Source organism: Haemaphysalis longicornis, unplaced genomic scaffold, assembly GCF_048455015.1.
Source record: "Haemaphysalis longicornis isolate Haplotype H1 unplaced genomic scaffold, Haemaphysalis longicornis Haplotype H1 scaffold_10, whole genome shotgun sequence".
Taxonomy (NCBI): Eukaryota; Metazoa; Arthropoda; class Arachnida; order Ixodida; family Ixodidae; genus Haemaphysalis; species Haemaphysalis longicornis.
Genome location: NW_027526204.1, coordinates 84899847 through 84921601, shown reverse-complemented (window position 1 = coordinate 84921601; position 21755 = coordinate 84899847). Strand labels below are relative to the sequence as shown.

The window sequence follows — 21755 nt, the reverse complement described above, 5'->3', positions numbered from 1 at the left end:
TCCACACATGGCTCAAGTGTTCGTAAAACGCGGCCACGTTACGAAGAAAAAAAATTGGGCGCCTATCTGCACCTTTCGTTGCAAATGTCGTCAAAAGACGATAGTCTTTGTAGGCTTTTCCCTAGGAAATGTCCCTATTTGCTTTCCTGCTCACCTTTCATGCTGTTCCTGCCCCGTCGCGCTCATTCCAATGTAAACACTAAAGGTTTGCTCAAGGCGATTTGAATTTACCGCGTTCCACTGCTACAGGCAGGGTTCCTCGATGCCAGCGCTACAGTACGGCGGAGACTAGCGTGAATCTAGGCGGCTGACTACAAGCTTTATAGAACCAAGTTGCCGTGCTCCACGTGCGTTCCAACCAGAACGTGGAACCTAGCTAGTGGAACCTTTCGTTGCAGTTGCCGCGTGATTCCTCATATGCCGCCACGAGGTGGCGCGGGCAACAGCAAGCGACGGTTATCTGCAGTACATATAGAATATCACTTGCTATCGAAAAGCCGAGCGCCCATGAATTGTTTTCAAATAAAGGAACACTATTATTATGCCTTGTGTACTAATTTCCTGTCTTACATTTGCTTAATGTGTTGTTCTTGTTCAACAAAGTTGACAAGTATGAACATATAAACAGGGCTTAGACGTTTACATTTGTCTGTGAGTATATAAGACTATTGCGCAATACCAATTTTACTTTGGCCGGGTGGCTGAATGGAGTCACAGACAGACAGACGGACAGACAGACCGACAGACAGACAGACCAAAATTTGTGGGTTTAAGTAGCACAAGAAAGACTATCGTGTTTAAAATTCAAGCTGGTTCCAGGCTATGGAAATCTGCTAAAACAACGGAGCTGACTTCGGCACGCTGGAGGTCCCCTCCCGCAGAGGCGAGCGTCGCTCACAACGCCACGCGACGCGATAGGTACACCCGGCGGCAAAAAGGCGTGGACATGGAGGAAATAATGCTCAGGATAGGGCCCTAGAATCCCAATACAGCGCAAAAAGTGTGGAGGAAGTTAAGCCATTTTTAATGAGCCCATAGACAGTGTTCCCTCGTTTTTTACGGCTGCAGTGGCTAAATTTGGCTAATGCCACGGACAAGTTTTTGCGACGCTTTGACTCTGGATGCCTTGCTACGCTGGCAGCACAGCGCAGTAGCTACGGCGTCGTCATCGTCTGCAATCTGTGCTGTACCGCTGATTTCGCAGCGTTTCTTCTACTGCCGCTTCGTTTGTGGTCTAATGTTCCTGGCATTATGCAAGGAGCAATACCATGCATTATTTGTAGTCTAAAGCCCCGAATGGCTAGACGTGTCCAGAAAAGCAGCCGGATGTACCCTCCCAAAATAATAAAAAAAAGAAACTGTACACGGACACGTACAAGCTATCACGAGTAAAAAGCTAATCAGCACGAAGGCAGGATCGCCATTGAGTTTTACCGCGCAGCGCTGAGACAGGAATACAAATAAGGTAGACGATATTCGGAATAAGTATTAATGCCTGTGCGTCCCGTTATAAGTCACACTTGATTTCTGTCGGTGGTGTTGAATACAGTACAACTAGCCTAACGTCCCACCATCTTCGCCATATCAAACATGGTTAGACCAGCGTCGAGAGAAGAACAAGAACAAACGATGCTGTCAGGACGTTTTAAACGCCAAGTAAATATGAGGAACTCTTTGAGATTGCCGTTCCAATTATTGCTGTGCTAGTGTCGTGCAGGTCACTGTCCTGTAGCGCGTGGAAAATTTTCAGCAAGTAAATTAATAAAAGGACAGCATATCTCGGCAGAGGAAACGCCTAGAGGGAATCACAAGGCAGTGTCGACGGCTTCCACGGGAAGCTTCCCTCATGTCCGTCGCTACATCCGTGAAAGAAAAAATTGGCCGCGTATCTGCTCCTTTCGTTGCAAATGTCGTCAAAAGACGATAGTATTTATCGACTTTTGTCAAGTAAATGTCTCCCTTCGCTTTCCCGCTCACCTCTCATGTTGTTCCTCTTGAGTCGCGCTCCTCCCAAGGTAAAGACGCCAAAGGTTTGCTTAAATCATTTTAAATTTCCCGCGCTCCACTGCTCCAAACCGGGTGTCTCGATGCCAATGCTGCCGTACGGCGAAGACGCGCGTTAATCGACGCGCCCTACTTGAACGTTTATAGAACCGCGTTTCCCTAGTCCACGTGCGTTCCCTGCAGAACGTGGAACCTATCTAGTGGAACCTTTCGTAACTCTTGCCACTTGATTTCTTCAAATGCCGCCAGAAGCTATATGGCGCGGGCGACAGCAGGCGACGGTGGAGTGATATTTTTTTCTTCCGTTGATAAAGTATTTAATCTCGCCAAAATCAAACATGTACGATTTTTTGTAAAGGAATGCTGCAAATATCACTTCTGTATTAATTTGTTGTCTTATATATGCGTAATATCTTGTTGTTCTTCAACAATATTGACAAGTATGAACATTACACCGGACTTAGACGGGCACATTTAGCTGTGACTATATAAGACTATTGCGCAGGCATTGTTTTACTTTGGCCGGGTGGCTGAATCGAGCCACAGACAGACAGACGGTCAGACATACAGGCATACAGACAGACCAAAATTTCTGGGTTTAAGTAGCCCAAGAAAGACTATCGTCTTTAAAACACCGCCCGGCATCCGCACATCTATAAGGCAGACGCCAAAGATATATAGGAACGCATGCCACACTGCCTTATCGGGCGCTAACGTAACACAGGCCTCCGGCGGGTACACCCATAGTGACAGGTTAACTCTAGCTGTCCGTACGCTACACATTACCCTACACATTACCTACACATTACCCTCCAGATATCGCAATGCTAGTCTCTATTTCTTGCCCATTCTACACTCCGCGTTCCTTCCCCTTTTGTCCATTATCCCCATCATCAACAGCTTATTTAGGTCTACTGCAGGACGGAGGCCTCTCCCATTCACCTCCACCCACTCTGGTCCTGTGCTGCCCGAGTTCATTCACTGCCTCCGATTTTTTTTTATTTCTTCTCTCCATCGAGTTAACGGTTTTCTCCTTCTTCTAGTCCCATCTGTAGGTACCCACTCTATTGCCCTCATGGTCTATCTGTTGCTCAGTTCGTCGTACTGCACGCCAGCCCAAGTCTAGTTCTTTTTGTTAATTTCAACTATGATATCTTCTATTCGAGTTCCATTGGAGTTCCATGCTCCATTTAAACTTTTTATTTCTAATTATGCTATCTTTTACTCCAGCTTGCTCCCTAATCCGGGTTGCTGGTTTCCCTTCTCTAAGCGTTACTCATATCATTAGTCGCCCCGCCTTAACTCTCTTACTGAAACCAGACCACCTCGCTATTCCTTCCGGAAGCCGTCCTTCTTCCCATTCTCTTCACTTCAGACCGCTGTCTCGACCAATGTCTAATAACCTGCAAAAGCTAAGCGAACCATGGAAAACAATAGAAGAGGATTGCTGGATTAGCTCTTGTTTCTTTTTTCTCACCCGGAAGTCAGTTTGGCGCCGTCACAAAATATCGCTCAACCGAAGCAGCCGATTTGCCAAGGACCATAGCGGATGCGGTGTTGCCTTGCTTTGCATATGGTTTTGATTTATTCTTACTTTATTATCCGAGGATGGTAAGAGGAACGATGAAACGAACGCCACGAAGACACAGTTGGCGATTCTAATTTCGAAGGTGATTGCGCTGGGAACGAAACTGTCGCGCACTCTTGTACGCTATAGGCTCATGCTTCGCATATCGAAAGGCAGCTGGCGTTTGAGGCCTCGTTAGCCGTAGTGCAGGCCCTCGCTTCGGTGCTCGTTAAAGGCTTAGTTGGTTTTCACTGCTATTTTCTTTTGCCTGTTTTCCGTTCTGTGTTGGTATTCTACGCCAAAAAGGCTTGCAGTTGCCGTTTATGATTCACTGCAGTCACAATAAATGGAGGACTCGCGCTGAGGCAGAGGTTGGTCCTGTGATACGCAGTTCGCATGCTGTGATTTTTGACTTTGCAAAATACATAAATGGCCTGCGAAGAAGCCTGCGTGAAGAAGCCTGCGTCTGTTTCTCGCGTCTGTAGCAACTCCTAAACTGCTATTGACGGCGACGCGTTTCCTAGCGCGTGCGCTAGAAACACGCACAAAGCTTTGACATGCTACACAGCCTGAGCTCTGCAATAATACCAAAGAAACAAAAGGACCACGTTTGTAGGCGTATGACCACGTGGAAAAAGTGGGGATTTCGTGGTTGAACAGGTTTTATTTCTGCGCAAGGAGCTCAGAGAGAGAGAGAGAGAGAGAGAGAGAGAGAGAGAGAGAGAGAGAGAGAGAGAGAGAGAGAGAGAGAGAGAGAGAGAGAGAGAGAGAGAGAGAGAGAGAGAGAGAGAGAAAGGTTTAAGATATAGAGGAACTATGCAGGTCCAAGTCCTCTTGATCACCGAAATCGTAGTGTTGAGTTCGAAAGACATCTTTGTTCAAGAACCATATTTTACAGCCACATATGCCGGGATGCTGTTTGAGTGTGGCCCAATTCCTGTTCTCCATGCACATTGAAAGTAACGTGAGCGTTGTAAGATTTACCATGGAAGTCTTTACCATGGAAGCATCCCCCATGACCCCGACGCGGGGACGTCAGCCGTCACCCTCCGGAGGGACCGCTGACAATTAGGTTGCCTCGACGCGCGGCGCCCGCTGAAATGACCAAGGCTGTGACTAGCGTGGGAAAAAAGAATGCGGCTTACTATGACTTTGTTGGGTGGTGCCAACCATGTGCGTTTTCTGAACGCCTCTTGCTCGTTCGGTGCTTATTGTATCCGGCCTAGCTGTTTCTTGTTTCTATTTAACGTTCCCCCTTCCCCCTCCTGGGGAGAGCGAACTTGCTGCAGGTCATGGGTGCAGTCCCGTAGACACGGGTGGACCCCTGAAGGCGCTTTCTGAAGTCCACTGCAGGCTATTTCAGCTGTCTTGCATATATCCTGTATATAATCCTGTACATAAAGTACACATATTTGGTCGTCGGTGTGCGCCTCAGTCCTCACAGCGACACGAGACACGGCGGTGCGTTCGCGGTGGAGAAGCCCTGAAATTTACTGGCGTCATTCCTGCCCAGCGTTTAAGTCTCGGAAATATTTATTGTACGCAACATTCAACAAACACAAAGATGAAAGTGGGCGAAACGGCGAAGTTGAAATGCCAGTCGACGCTTGAAAAAATGAATGAATGAATGAATGAATGAATGAATGAATGAATGAATGAATGAATGAATGAATGAATGAATGAATGAATGAATGAATAAATGAATGAATGAATGAATGAATGAATAAGTCAGTCAGTTAGTCAAAATGCTTGAAACAAATCAGTCAATAAACCGAACAAGCAAAGCCTAAGAAGGAATACAACGTTAAAACAGTTGCTCGAGTCACATGCTTTTCTCATTTTTATTCCTTTATCACAATCCACAAATAGCTTTAAATTAGGCCTAGCAACGTTAAAAGATATCGGGTCTACAACCGAAGGCCCTGAAACATACGTCTTCAGCCGTACTTCGTGTACTGGGGAATGCACTGGGACAATTTGCCACAGCGGAGTCGTTCATTTAATAGAGACCTCTCATTTACCTCTGCCACTTCCTTTAATTCAGGGTATATGGACAGGGCATATAATGCGAAGGGAAGATAAGCGTTGGTCATTAAGGGTAACAGAGTGGATCCCCATAGAGAAGACAAGCGTGGAAGGGGGCGCCAGAAAGTTAGATGGGCAGATGAGATCAAGAAGTTTGCGGTGATAAATTGGTCGCAGGTAGCACAGGACCGGGATAATTGGAGATAATGGTAAAGGCCTTTGCCCTCCAGTGCATAGAGTTTCATACTAATATACACTAGAGGGGACACTGACGCTAGTGTCTATGCGAGCCGTTGATCGTCTGCTTCAACCCCCATGAGGGCGGCCATGCCAGATAGACGTGTGATTTTCGAACTTGGCTTGACTATGCCAACATCTTGACTTGACTCGAAATATCTTTTTTAAATTAAAAAGCTACAACTAATGTTTATTACAGTATAAATTATTAGTCGCATAAACAACTTGTACTATACGTTAAGTTTTATTAAGGTTTAGAAGTACTCTTTTATAAGAGGGGAAGTGATTTGTGAACGGCATACGCGGCTGAGTTTAGCGGAGCCGGTGATTCGGCGGCAAAGCGTGTTTTTTTTTTTTTTTTGCTTGCGAGTTGGCGGTGGCATGTGTCTGCTGAAGGGCCGCTGTACCGCTGTACACCGTTAAATTTCGTTCTGGAAGACTACGAGTAGCGGAGCGACGCGTCATATAACCCCAAGTAAGTATACACGGCTGTTGTTCATTTCCACTCATAAGTGTAACTGTTGTCGCCTTACCCGACGTGCGGTCGGCATGCTGACAAAATCGTGAAAGGACGCTGAGTAACAGCTGATCGTTTGCTTTGGTGCCTTAAACAAGCCATAACGGCCAACTCGACCACGGAACTCGACCATATCACCTCTGTTCGTCGCTAACACGCAGACGATGTTTTATTGACCGGATGTTCAAAATCGGGTTCTTTCTTTGTTGTACTATTCGTGTATTCTTGATGTCTTGACGCACTGTAGAGCTGTTTCTGTGAGCAAATGTTAATTTTATATGTTGAGAGCGACAAACGTAGGAAACAGGGTATCTTATCAGGCCACACAGCGAAAAAATTCTCGTACTTCATTCGTGTTAACCTTTCAGAAGACGGCCTCGTCTTGCTAAGAGCGGCAGGCATGCAGGGCGTTCTGGAGCAGTGGGCTGCATTTTACGGGAGTTCCTAATTTTGTGGAACTTCCCGTGTAGAATGTTTCTATTAGATGACCAATAACGCGCACTGATATATCTAAGCACCGTGTGTGTACATTACACGCCCACAAGTACCAATCATCACCTGTCTAACCCAGGTCTCACGCCCAGATATAACGAGGTACGCGTGTGAAATTGAAGGCTCTCTATTTTTTCCAGTGCCTCTATACAAGCGTGCCGAAGCGCAGGAACAGTTTGAAATTACGTGCGAAGGTGTCAAACAGCGTAAATGTTGCTGATCAGACGGTGCTTGCCTAAATAGCAACTAAATAGTGCCTCTGGGGTACCATTTCCATAATACACAAGCTGCCTTCATGCATTCGTTGTTCCGTAGCTGTTCCACAATAAGTTCAAAACATTTACTCATTTTGTGTGGTTGTTCAATCTTGAATAATCCAACGGCTAAAGTCATGTCTTGTTAAAGCACGACCTCTGAAAACATTGTTGGCGTCCTGTGAGTTCATTGTATGTGCCTTCTCTTTGGTTTAAGTAATGACTTCAGTGTCAATACGGCAGCGCGCAGCTGATTGTAACTGTGTGTTTTTATGAGAAAGCCAGAGTCATTGAATATGTTATGTTGCTGGAACCCTTTTTGTAAATAAGCATGCTAGTGTGCTGGATTTTAAGTGTGCTGGATTTTTAACTTGTGCTCTAAATATCTGTACAAAAGCCTTGCAAAACCTTCAATGATGCCATCCATTTCGGTACAGGTCCCAGCTGTGTCAGCAGTGCAAGGAGCAGACCAGCAGGCAACACAAGAAGCTGCACCAGGCATGCAACCAGTTTCCAAGTCAGGATCATTGGATGGATCATCAGCAGCGCAAGACAAGGCAGGCATGCCGCCAAGCTGCCAAAAACACAAAAATTCTAGCAAGGGCCACCGTTGAAAAAGCTAAAGGGCTTGGGGAGAGGTTGATTGCAGCCTACGATATGTAAATAGTAAAAACAATCCTGTACATTCAGCTGCACAATAAAGAGAAAAACAAGTGGTGAGGAAAGTGCCTTGTAGTGCATGGAAGATGTTCTTTGAATCTTGCTTGTTAGGCACTCAAGATTCAAACTATTTTTCTCAGGTGGAAGAAAATTATTTGTTCGAAACCATCCATTGTATGCATAAATGTGACTTATAGCAGTGGCTTCATTTGCGATAGCCTTGGCACAGCATGAAACCAACTTCATTTAACTACCATGAGCAGCCATTTGAAGACTTGTGTACGTGCTTATTGAACTGAAAGAATGAAGTGGAAGTATTCTGCGTGGTATTTTAGCCCACTGTGTTCCAAAGTGGTATTCACTTGAGGGACCCTGCTGAGGAGGACTGTGTGTGGTGCCAATGACTTTGAGAGAGCTGGCACGTCCTCACTGCCCATGTAAATCTCTATTGAAGCCAGGTTCTATTGTGCACCTTTCACAAACTTTTTGTGGCGCTGCCACCTCCTCCAGCAACATATTCATGAAGGTGTGACGTAGGGAATCAGCTTTCACCACGTGAATGTCAGTTAAAACTTACATTATACGTTGTGGCTGCAGTGTTTTGTTTATGCACCATTGATGTCTGCCCAAACAATGGATTGAAAAATGTTAAGCTGCCCTTTCCCATCTTGCACTGTCAGTACGGCTCAAAAGGTTCTGATTAGTAGGGTAGAAGGCTGCCTCACCTACTTCTGGCTGTTATCAAGTTGCAGATTGTATCCACCCACTGCTGTTCACTGTGGCTGTATATTGTCATGCCGAGTGTACGCTGTTTTAAGACCCTTGTTTTGTTCGTTGATCAGATATTGTTGCCCTGCTTCTACTGTGCTGGCAGATGCTGATCGAAGCACTTCTGCTCTACAGCTATAAGCTTTTCTAGGGTTCCTTTCATGCAATCTTTTTACCGTAACCGAACGTCGCATTTGTTCGCCACTTACAGTAACCATTTTGTTGATTCCTGCATAAAGCAGCCTGCGTACATCAGTATGCTGGTTGCGAAAATGGCAATGCTGGTAGGTAGCTACAAACTAAATCCTGGTACCAATATGTTCACAGTGGCTCTTGGATGGGACAATAAATACATTGATGCGACATGCTTATGCCTTCACTCATTTTCGCTGCATAGTTTGCATGTTTGCTGTTTACCAGCCTTCAAAAGTTCAAAACAACTTCCTCAAGGTAAGCTTGCACTCTTGCTTTTGATGTATTAAGCAATGCTATGCTTTTTTTATTAGTGTTACAGAATATGACTGTGGTGAGGGCTTTTTTATAAATGAGTGAAACGGAATTCTGCACTTTGCTGTTGGCACAATAAATTCACACAGTACTCGCCTAGTGCAGCCGCCAACTTTTTCTCTGTGCTCAATATGCCTGTCTCCAGGCGCTGAGCCAGGGTTCCACTAACGCAAACAGTTGCTACAGCAACACCTGCCACTGGATGGGGAACACTGTGACCAATGTAGACTCACAGCGACTTCATTGAATAGCAAAAAGCATGCATGCCGGTGATCGCCTCATATGGCTTCACCAGTACATAGCTATGTAAGCCATAGTTTATGGCCCAAAAGTACTGGTAGGCCCCAGGCAATCATTTGGCCACGTTCTGTTGCAATAGGTAAAGCCATTCTACCGTTGCAGAGGTACATTTTCTTCCCCTGTCTGATACTGCACTGCATATACAGAGTATTCATTTCATTACATTGTTACCTTCAGCTTCAAACACCCCATATGCGTCCATGGTTGCGGGCGGTCACAGCGATTAGCCTTGGTTACACCGGTGAATACACGCAGCTGATTAGCAACGGAAAGGGACTGTTTCGGCTGTGTTGTGCTTACGGGAACAGCCTAGCAGACGACAATTGCACTGGCGGAATCGTCCTATGCAAGCGGCCTACCCTCACTTGTTTCGCCGCTTTCTCCCACGATAAGGTGCCTACCCACCCGCTGGTGGACGCTCCCGCAACATTAAAAAAAAAAAATCACCGGCTGTGCACACATACTTACTGCTGATAAAAGATTTTTATTTCACTTCGGCGCTACCGTGCTCGTGTTATAATCGCAAGCGTAGTCATAAACGTGGCTAGGATGGAACGCACTACCCGGCGCGGAGTGCTTCCCGTATCCATTCATTCCAGCCGTGCAGTATTTGCGCACTGCAGCCGCTGGAATCGAACGCCAACAGCAATTCTGCCCCGGAATGACCCACCGACGCTTTCGACGCCGAAACCGAAACTGACGGAGCGGAAAAGTACGAAGCCTAGTTCATATAACAATCGTCAAGCCTCAAGTTAAGCCAAGTTCGAAAATCACGAGTCTACGTCACACAATCAGCTCTATGGGGGTTGAACGATTGCAGCGCCAGTGTCCCCTCTAGTTTCATTAGTATGAAACTCTATGCTCCAGTGCCCGTAGATAGGCTGATAGTGATGATAATGATTATGGTTCTGGTGGTGATGATATTTTGATCTTGACTGTTGCACCAGCGTTGATCCTGACTCAGGGACACAGCCAAGTCTGCTAACCTCTCTACAACGGTTCCCCTCTCGCTGCACTTGAGGCCCAGAAACACACTTGGAAGTACCAAAATATGGCTTGCACACTGTGAGAAAAAACCCAGAATACTTGTGTTGTCCGTGGCTCTACCGAGAACGGAACTATGAGCGATTAAGTTGCATACAATGCATACAATCAGTGATTAAGTTGCATACAACTGTGCGCGCCATCCCGATCGAAATCCCCAATTAGCTTCGACGTTCGCTACGGTATTTCGACCGCTTGAGTTTACGACTGGAAGGACGAGAAAGAATGTGGACGGGGAAGAGAGATGGAGTCGGCTGTGTAGGATACGTGGGCATTCGCGGGCTCCCCTCTTTTGGGATAGAAACGTCGTTTTCCGTGAATTGCCCCGGGACGTGTGTTCTTCTCTCTCTTCCGCAAATCCCAGCTTCTGTAATCTCCTGCACGCTCTCTAACGCCACAGTGCCACAGTCTGCTGACGGTATGCTATTGGTGGGCCTCTGTCGTAATTCTGCTCTACTGCACCCCCCCACCCCCCACCCCCCACCCCGGTGCTTTGTGGCCGCTATGGAGGAGCAGAGCCCAACTGTGAATGACTCGCTTAATGCAATTTCTAAAAGGAGGCGTGGGGAAGGGATGGCAACCAGTTCGATAAGCAGAGAGATACACAGCTGCCTCACACAACAGACACACGGAAGAGTCGCCTTGGCTAGGCTATGAATAGGGCACACCCATGCAACGTACTCGTATATGCTCACGGGATCGATCTTCAAGACCACAGTGCAGCAGGCGCAGGTAGGCCCTATCCGTAGTTCACATACTCATTCCAGGCGAGGCCCTCGACACCACACGACGCAGGCATTTTCCTGAACTGTACAGACAACACATACCGCTACACCCGTCAAACTTCTTGGCCGGCGACCCAATGTTTTCTAACAAGCGTGTTTTTCAGTCTTTATCAGACGTGAAGTTTTTAACAGCTTATTTCATATCATGCATACTCATCCTGGCTCTATCTGTGCAATCAAATAACTACCTTTGGCGCTCTTGTCCCTTGTTGGCCTTGCGCCATTAAACTCAAACCATCACCATCATAATCGATCAGCAGAGAGAACCGAGTTTCACCCAGCATAACCATTATTCCCACTTTTTCCGCTTCCTTGTTAAATTGCCGTGCCTTCTCAGTCAAGAAAAAAACGGGCCTTCTCCACTAACGTGAAACCTAAGCTGGGGCGAAGCATACAGCGTAAAAGTGTATTCTTGGCGCCTTGGCGTTTTTGCCCACGGAAATGAAACCATGGGGTGTAGAGGTATACAGCTTTGCTGTAAACGTCTCGTGTTTTTGAAGCACGAAGCATTGTAACGCGATGCGTTGGAAAATGAGTGTCCCGGTGTGTTATTTTAGTACGCGTTACGTTATAGCGCGAGGCGTTGGAACACGAGTGTGGCGGTGCTTTGGTACCGTGACTACATGAAATGACGATGGTTGCAGGAGACGCCGACAGTTATAGCTCCTGAGGGGGCGTCGTGCATAAAATATAAAAGGTGCTTCACTATACCAAACAGAAAAACCATGTTATTATCATGTAAACGTTTGAAACTTGATTACAGTCGCCGAGAGTTTATTGGGACGCTGAAAATTTGGACACGTTTGTTTATTCGGACACCTTCCCGGCATGGCCCCTTGTCACACTGAAGAACAAGTATATCCACGACCGATAGTTCGGACGCCACACAGCTAGCCGTTCAATTTTTCGGACTCCAGTTTCGGTGCTCTTGGAATTTTCGCCGCCAAATACCATCAGTGTGTTGCAGCCCGTAGACCAAGGTGTCATCAAGAACTTGAAGCTGAACTACCGATGGCTCCTTCTGAATCATCGGCTGTTGTGTGCGGACAGTATCAATAGTTACGTTGTGGATGTGCTATGGCTATTAGCACCCTGTCTGATGCTTGGAGGGCAGTGGCGCAGGACACAATACGCAACTGCTTTCGGCATGTGGGATTTGGGGTTGGCGGTGAGGACAGTGATTGTGACACAGTCCAGAACCCCACAGCTGAGAGGCCGCCTGCCGCAGCATCCGACATTTGCGATGACCTCCGTGCTAGGGGTGTCGATGTTGGAGCAGCTACGTTTGAAGATTTCACCAACATCGATTGTGCCGTCCTGCCATGTGCCGAGTTGGATGATGAAGAAATCGTACGCCAGGTCCTCGAAACGGCGCAGGTGGGCTGCGACACCGATGATGACATGCAACCAACGCCGGAGGCATCAAATAGTGGCCTAGCGCGATCCTTTACAATGATATTGTCTGCCTACAGTGACGAACAAACGTTGGGGGAATACAGGCGGACTTACTCGCCCGTAGGCGTGCGTGTGTACAGACGCGCATACATACGTTTTTCCAGCAGTTGGGCCAATTAAGGTTTTTTTTTTTTTTTTCAGTAACTCTTTTTTTTTTTTTCGGACTTCCTATTATTCTGACTTGTCGGCGGTTTCGGTTGAGTCCGAAAAAACGGTCGGCGACTGCATTGGGTATTTGGCTTCCTGTAAGAAAACGGAATACCTGTGTCTACGTCCTTGTTATGAGTGTGCGCACTTGCGTCACGCAATGAACAGGCCAGAGAGCACTACCAGAAAGAAAGAGCGCGAAAATGAGTGGCAAATAAAGTGTAAACAAAGGAATGTACCAATGCCAAAAAGATTGCGTCTGAAACTCAAAATTAGGAAATTGTAATATAGTGCTTAGCATTTACATTTGAATCATGCTTGCCTCGCTTGCTATTCAGGCCTTTCTTATCTATACTGCGTTGTAGTGCTGTACGTAAGCGTGACTGGCCGGAGCAGACGGTGTGTCTGCACGGTTTAAAGCAGCTGAACGCACTTGTGAGCGCACCGCTGCGAACCGTTAGCGAGCGTTTTTTTAAAGCGGAGCTTTCTAAGGAAGGAAGGAAGAAAGATAAAGGAAAGGCAGGAATGTCAGCCAGACTGTGGCCTAGTTTGCTATCCTACACGTGGGGAAGGGGACATAGGGAAAAATGAAAACAGTAAAAGAAGAGGAAGGTAAAGATAGAGCGTAAAGAGGTGTGGCCAGCGTTACGACACTAGGGGATGTCTCACTGGTGGCGTTCGATGTCGAACCAAGATGCGCTGCAGAAAAGCCAACTTTGCACAACAGGTATCACAAAACAGTGATGATGATAACCGAAGGCATATCAAGCCTCAAGAAAAAAAGAGGAACTGGCGATTACGATACTCCCTAATGCGATATTTGGGCGCAGCAGCAGTGCCTTGAGTCAGCACTCACTCGTGGGTTCTCTCGACCGCAGCTATGGTGAGCCTCTGCGGCGGAGGCCCGAAGTGCGTCTCAGGAAGGGCCCGCGAACTGCGTCTCAAGCGAACGCTCATCATAGTCACGCGCATGCCCCCCTCACGTTTTGGCTCCAGCGTCGCGCCGTCGACCGCCTCGTGCGGGCACAGCATACTGCCCCCTCCGCTCCAACACCGCATGCTCTTGATGATGATGATTGATGATGATTGCTATTGGTGTCCCCTTTGTAGCGGGGTAATGACGTGTCATCTTACAAAAATGACTAATATACATATACGTTATATTTTTGGTTTAATACTAGCGCTGCTTAGCGAAGGCACAAAAGCTTATTAGGCGCAAAATACTTTTTTTTTCTGTTACAGGCAATAACTGTCCTAGGCAATATTTCCTACTCTGTGTTTCGTCCACCAGCATTCTAATCTTGTTTTCGTCGCCTCGACAGCCTTGAAGTTAACTTTCTCAGTGCTACCCTTACATCCTAGGGCTTCTAGAAGCCGAATATGTCCTTCGTGTAGATCTGGATGGATGCCCTCGCATTATAACACTATGTGTCGCATGTGTTCTGTTTCTTTTCCGCAGACCGCTCATACCCCATCGTTTTGTGAATACTTCCCCACAAAGCTCTTAGTTCGCAAGCAACCTGCTCACGCCTCAAAAAGCAAAGCATTGCCCTGGGAATTATTGTAGAAACTGTCCTTTCTGATGTCCAACTTCTCAGCCCTTTAAATCTCCAACGATCTTTAACTTCCATTTGTTCTCTCCATTTTTACATTTCTATCTCCCTTGCCTCTTTTTTGGTTACCTTGGCTGTTTTGGATTCTCCACTGTTCTTTCCGTATTTCATCGTTAGCCTTCTAGTCTTCCTTAGCCACTGCGTGTCCACTCTTTTCAAATATAGGTAGGTACCTTAGCTGCCCACCTACGTTGATGCATTGCTCTCAACCTCATCTCAAAACATATTTTACCTGCGCTTCTCGAACTTGAAACAACGCCCAGCCCAAATCTCCCTGCACTGCTTCGTTAGTTGTTTTTCCATGCGCGCCTAAAGCCGAACAGCCTACTGTTCTCTGGTTCACTTCAAGGCCTGATAGAACGCCTGATTTTAAGCAGAGTACAGCATTCGCAAATGTGAAACCCGGAACCATTACTCCTTTCCACATTCCTCTCACTACTTTGTATTTGTTATACCCCCACAGAGCTAAATGCTTCATTATATCTGCGTTTCGCTTTCCTGACCCTTAAGTTGCTCCTCATGAGTTCTTAGCTAGTTATCCCCTTCGTTTATTCACACTCCCAAGTAATTGTATTCCTTTACTGTGGGTTATTCGCCATGCTGGGTAGACACTGCGTCATTAATAGCGTCATTGAAAACCCTTATTCCCGATTTTCTTGCGCTAAAATTTAACCCGAAATCCATGGCTTCCTGGCCGCTAATATTTATGAGCCGTTGCATATCGGGCTGGTTATCAGCTAAAAGAACAATGTCGTCTGCGTATAACATTTCCTGAATACGCTGTCGTACCATTTAGCCTTGCAGCAAATACGTTAGGTTGAACCCTGCTTGACTTTCTTTCAGTTTCTTTTGTAACCCTGCCATGATTGGAGAGCGCTGGCTCGCGCGACTACGGTAAACGCCCCCCCCCCCCCCACACCTCCAAATTCCCCGACACTCTCCTGCTTTGCTTTCTTTCATCGTTGGCTTTTTCGTTCACTCGTCGGTCCAGGCCATCGTTCCCTAGGTTACGCCGACAACTGGCTCAGCCCAGATACGTCCGCCAAAGGGCTGCGCCCTAAAACGCTTACCGTGGTCGTAATCTCACCTGGGTCACCACTTTGTAAGGCCGAAGTCTATCCGATTGCATCATTACGACACGAACGCAGCAGCTTCGCGTTTTAACGCACTTTCTCTAAAGAAAGGGCCTTAGATTGTTTTTGTTTTGCTTTTTTTTGTGCATGTTACCGCTCGCAAAAAGCACGGCACTGGCTTTTTTTTAATCTTCTTTCGTGCCGCCTCCTTTCCATCGCGTTTTTATTGTCTTTTATTTTACTTTAGAATTTCTTGCCCAAACCAAGAGTTGTGTGATTGTTTCGACGCCATACAAACGCGGCGGATCTCCGCAATCGCTGCACCAAACGCCTTCCTCGACTAAAAGAAGCGTGCGGCCTGGCTGTGCACTGCTTTTTCCGCCGCCACCGAGACCTTGCAGCAGCGTGTGCTCTAAATATGTTGTTCACACTTTCGGACATTGCCCTAAATTTACCCAATGCTAAATGCATGCTAAGCACAGTTGTCATGCATGAATCATTCCAGCAGTGGCAGCTGTTAAGAAATGTTTTTTTACATACACTTCGTATTCAGGTTCACTGTGGCGCAATCAACTTAGGCGGCGCTAGTGGCTTTTGGCTTCACGAAGGAAGGAACCATGCGGCACAAAAAGCACGAATGATTATTAGACCTCTCCTAACACAACAGTCTACTAGGCAAAGAACGCTACGCCATAAAACATCTGACATTTTTTCACTCCAGTTCGTATGCGCAACGCTGGAGGTACCCACACAGGAATCTATATTAACCTCTGATGCTGTCATTTACACTTTCCTCCCACTCCGCCCTACACGAAAGTGTGACACGAGGACAGGGGTGATGACGCGTACCGTTGTCTTACGAAATGAAAACACGGAGGTATGCCACCTTAGCCGCGTAATGTTCCCGCCATCTGCATAGTAAAAGGCGAGTAACGAATATTAATACATCAGGAAAATAAATGACTCGTCTCTTATCACGCACTAAGACGAGTTGAGAATGAAAGCGATTCTACATTTTCATAAAAATTGTATCGATGTTTTCCTTGGCGCGTGATGTCAAACATTACGACTGTAGGTTCGGCCTTTGTTCAGACGTTTTCAGACTGCGGCTGACGTTCAGAAAGATGTACACATACTAGTGTTTCAAAGTGATGTTTATTTTCTTTTGTCTTTCGACGCGACTTACAGCAACAGGCGGACTGGCCGCAGTCCACCCTGCAACTTCCCCACAGTCAGGCCACTCCTTTGCGTTCACAGGTTTGTCGCACGTGTCGCCACACGCAATTCTTGCTAATAATTCTTACATTATGCGAGGGTGCCCAGATAGCGCATGGGTTTGAGCCCTCGGCTGCTGCTCTGGCCGCCCGGGTTGAAATCCGACATAAGCTCAATTTATTTTCTGCTCCCAGCGGTGGTCATCGCGACATATCATTCCCGTTGAACGACAACTAAAGTCACTTTTCGGGCTTTGTTTAATGCTTTTAAGGCTTTCGCCTTAAAATTGATCATTTAGGTGATCCCTCCGATACAGTTTTGGCTCTATGGGGTTGGCATTTAGAAGTGGCTTTATGATGACAAGCGAGGGTACTTTTTTTCTCGAGAGAGTGGATTCGGTAGCTTTGCCGACAAACGTTTTTTACCTCGATGACGCGCATGAATTACCCACCGAAGGTACACCACTTCCTAGGCAGTGGTCAGCTCTCATCCTAGTCAATGTTTCCTCGGCCGCCCCTGCATTCGCTTGATAAGCAGCAGAAATCATTAGAAAATTCACCATCTTCCCGTAGGGGAGCCCTGAGTAGTATGCGAAGCAGCCATAGGGTCGACTCAAGTTCCCATTAGTTTTCAGTTCGATCGCTGGGTTGCTGGAGGAGAATGAGGGAAGCAGAGCGTTTAGAGGGAAGCAGAGGGAAGCAGAGGGAAGCAGAGCGTTTGAGGGAAGCAGAGCGTTTGAGGGAACAGAGTCATTTATACCGCGGGGCTACAGTGGCGCCCCCAACGGAGTATGCAGCGGCTACCATCGTGTCTCTAACCCTAAGCTGCTTCGCCATATCGCGCGCGGAGCCGAAGGTGGTGCCATTTGTTGCGAAATTCCGGAGAGGAGAGGAGCTTCGGAGAGGAGAGGAGGAATGCCGGAGTGGAGAGGAGGAATGCCTCGCATACTACTCAGGGTTCCCCTGCGGAAAGATGACGACGGTGGTTGAACGCGAAGCTATCTCGTGATGAATTCTTTGGTTGGGCAATCCCTAAGGGCATCCTGCCACGATCATCATCAGCGGTGCCTGGCCAGGCATGCGCAGTGGGGGTGTGGACGCCGCATAATGGTGTCCACATCAAGGTGGAGGGGACAGGCTCGACCATAAGCTGCTTCGCATCTAAAAACAGCATTAGGCATCACTCAACAACATAGCACGTCCGCTACGAAGCGCTTGCCTGAGCGTACTAATACTCACTTCACCTGATTTTGCCTTTAGCAGAAGGGAAGGGCCGACGAAAATTTAAATGTTTCATGAGAAAGCTTTCCCTTTGACCTCGGGCGTCGCACTCAAGCGCGCTGTATCAGTATACAGCCAATTCTGTGCTTTCACGCCTGTAGTACTTTTCCGTTAACTGTCATGTTCGCGTACCCGAGCTACGTTGCGTTAAACGTTCCCCGCTCCGACGAGTAAGGCCTCGTTTACACGGGTAAGCGCATTCCCTGGCAACAAGTATCGACCAAGTTTCGATTCAACGTTCCCGAGCTCGCACTGGGGGAAATGTGTCAACGCGTAATATTGGCTTCACGGCGCTTACGAAAGTCCCAAAGGAACAGCGCCCGATAAACACTGACTGGCATCGTTCAGCGAGCCACTATAGCGCACAGGAAAAGTGTGCGTTAAATATATTGGTTTAGGGCCAGAAACGGAGTGGCAAAGCTACGCAAGCGTTCAGTGAACTGAAGCATTAGGAATCAATTTTTACTAGGAAACGAATAGGGATGCGGGGGTAGTTTATTTAGATGATAACTGGGTGGAAGAGACAGCTCTATTACTGTCCTGTTAAGCAACTTGAACTGATTTATTGTGCGGTTTAACGTTGCGACGCTACAAGGGCGATGAGCCGCGCCGTAGTGGAGCGCTCCAGATTAATTTTAACCACCTGGGACCTCTAACATCCACCGAAATGCCAAAATCTTGAACAGACGGGCGTTTTCGCTTTTCGCCTCCATCAGAAAAGCGGCCGCCCCGGCCGGGAATCGAACCCGCATCCTCGGGCTCAGCCGCACAATGCCACCATAACTACGGAGCTACCACGGTGGGTACCAACTCGAAATAAATGAAATAAGCGACAAATAAAAGCAAAACTAATGCAAGAGTTATTTTCTTTCCTGGGCCGCGTGTATTCAACTTCAAGCACACTACTCTAACAAACTTTTCTTTTCACTGTACCTGTACCTCTACCAACGTGTACCCACCCAAACTGTACCGACTAAACAACCTGTACCTGAACCAACCAACCTGTACCTCACTGTACCTCAACCAACAGACTATGCGGCACTAGTTCAAGGAAGTAAGTGCGCGTGTCAAAGCCTACTGGATAATACACAGTACGGGGAGAACGTTTTTTTTTTCACAAAGGAGAGAGGAAGATAGATATGGCTTTATTTGATGCCCTAGATGGGCTCTGAAGGGTAGACGACTTGGACGGTCTCCCTCCCTCAGCCGTCAAGCAGGATTCCTTGGATCCTCACCGCGGCTTCGGCTATCCGCACTGCTGTGAGTTGTGCCTCCGGTGTGGGGCTGAGCAGAACGGACTCCCATTGTTCTACAGTCTTAATTTTGTATCTTCTAAGTGTATTTACATCGGATTTCCTATTATAGATGGTCGTATGTTTTAGGAGCTCATGGCAGGACCATATCATGTGGTGTAGCCTGGGTCTGCTGTTGCACGAAGTGCAGAGGTTTGAGTGAAGGTCTGGATAGAAGCGGTTGAGGGAAACAGGGCTTGGAAAAGTGTTTGTCTGCAACCGTCGCCTCGTGACTGCCTCTTTTCTGGAAGGGGTGTGGTGGGCTGGTGGATATTCGCATCTGGGCAAACTCTAGGAATTTATTATGTCCACGTGAGTGACTAGCCTGTCTTTGTGAGATCCAATAATGTGTGCTTGTTCTTGGCTTTCCTGTGCGGTCTGGAGTGGGGATGATGGTGATTGTGGTGGCACCGTAGGCAACACACCTCGGTTGACCAGAGATCGAGTGGTGACGTGGGCCAGTTCATTCCCGTGATGACCGCAGTGGGCCCGAGTCCATACCAAACGAATTTTTCTTTGGTTAATAGTCTTCTCTAACAGCGAGGCTGCTGTAGGGAGATGGTGCCTTTCGCGAAGTTATGTATTGCGGACATCGAGTAGTCGCTTATGAGCAACTTTATATCACGGTATGTAATACGGGTGGTGGAGAGACCTAGATTATTGTTTAGAAAAGACATTGATTTTCGAAGCTACATAAATTATTGTGTAACGATTTAGAATTGCAAACTATTCTCGAACAACGCCTTCATAATTTCCACGGTTGTGAGTTTTCCAGAGGCAAAAGTTCCTGACAAAGGACGCATCCTACAGGGACGTTGTTGAAACAATACATTTCAAGCGATGTTTGGAACGCGGCCGACCGGTGACTTCTGTGCAAGCTTTACTATATTACTTTACATAACCTCATGTAACTTTTTGGGGTCCGTAATGGCGAAGCATCACTAGCCTCCCGAGTGGGTACACTTCCCTACGCTTTTCTCCTTCAACAAAACAGAGAAGCGCAGCCCGTGAGGGGATAGCTCGCCTGAACATTACGTTTTCAATAAAGCCTAGCTGGGATGGTGGCCTTCGGTTTTGTAAGCGCACCCCTGCTTCAAAATTGAGTAAATAAGAAAGTAATTTATATTATTGATGCGAAGCATCTCATACTCGGGGCTGTGTCCCTCCCTCCCTAGTTGTCGTTGTCCGCCGTCCGCACACTACTGCGCACGTGCGGCTCTTCAGCCCCGTCAGCGTTTGGGCTAACTTCAGCGCAGTCCACTAAAAAAGGAAATAGGCGGCGCCCGGTTTCGGATCCCACGACTCTCTGGCCGCAACGGGAGGTACATACGTACGTGGCGCTCTTCCCACTGCGCTACAAACCTAGACGGGAGAATGTGCTACGAACGCGCCTTACGTCCTTCACTCGTTCAAACTACGTCAAGAAGCTACTGATACAACGAAGGCACGCGAAGCTGAACGTCAACGGAAACGACGAACTGAAAACTAATGGGAACTTCAGTCAACCTCATGGCTGCTTCGCATACTACTCAGGGTTCCCCTACGGGAAGATAGTGTAATTTTTCTTGAACCAGCCCCCAGTTCGGCGAGAAATGATGTTCCTCGTGGTCCTATCATGTGCAATAAGCGAATGGCAAGATTGATTGATTGATTGATTGATTGATTGATTGATTGATTGATTGATTGATTGATTGATTGATTGATTGATTGATTGATTGATTGATTGATTGATTGTGGAGATTAACACGCCGAAGCTAGACCTTGGTGATGAGGCACGCCGTAGTGGAGTGCTCGGGATTTTTGTTGGCCACTTGGAGATCTTTAACCCGAACCGAAATTGAAAGTGTTGCGATGAATTACTTCTGAAAATAAATAAACTACTGGTACGTCCATTTTCTGAGTGCGTTCAATTCAGCGCTTACAATTCGCTGGCACGTTTCTGCACCCTTCTGCACCCCCCTTCCCTTGAGCTAGGACAGTATGAGGCGACGCCTTTGTTTCGCTATCAAGATATTAACCTGTACTACCATCTTTCTGTGCAAAAATTGGTGGATCGATAGTTTGACTATTTTCTACTTCTGTAACGAATCAATTGATTGATATTACGACTGTTCAAAATTTAGTGGCTTCTGCTGAAACCTGAACCGCCTCGGTTTGCTAAAATCTTCCACTTATGGATTTTTTCCAAGTACAACTATTATCAAATGCGTCAATTGTCATGAATTAAACGGGCTAGCGACTATTTTACTGGCTGATGGGAGCAAATTAAGGAAATGTGTCAGCGGCGGAGGTGAGCGCATATCTGTTTATTGACTCTTGAGTGCGAGGAATGGCTCTCGGGCCGCACTCGGGCAGCCCGCGAGCACGAAGCGATCAGGGAGAAAGAGAGAGAGCGGGAACGAAGCGGAAATATCCGGAGCGCCTTACTCTTCGCGGGGCCGAGGGAGATCGGGCGAGGAAATCGGAAAGTACCGTTTGGTGCTCGACCAGACGCATAACGACGTTAATGTCTTCGCGACG

At 47.2% G+C, this 21755-nt stretch overlaps 1 long non-coding RNA gene across 1 annotated transcript; it reads left to right on the top strand.

Annotated features, from left to right (window-relative positions):
• The first annotated feature begins 6229 nt into the window (after positions 1-6229).
• LOC144158862 (uncharacterized) lies at positions 6230-8891 on the top strand. The gene is made up of 2 exons (XR_013320190.1): positions 6230-6308; positions 7534-8891. It is a non-coding gene; the product is annotated as an uncharacterized LOC144158862 (long non-coding RNA).
• The last annotated feature ends 12864 nt before the right edge of the window (positions 8892-21755 follow it).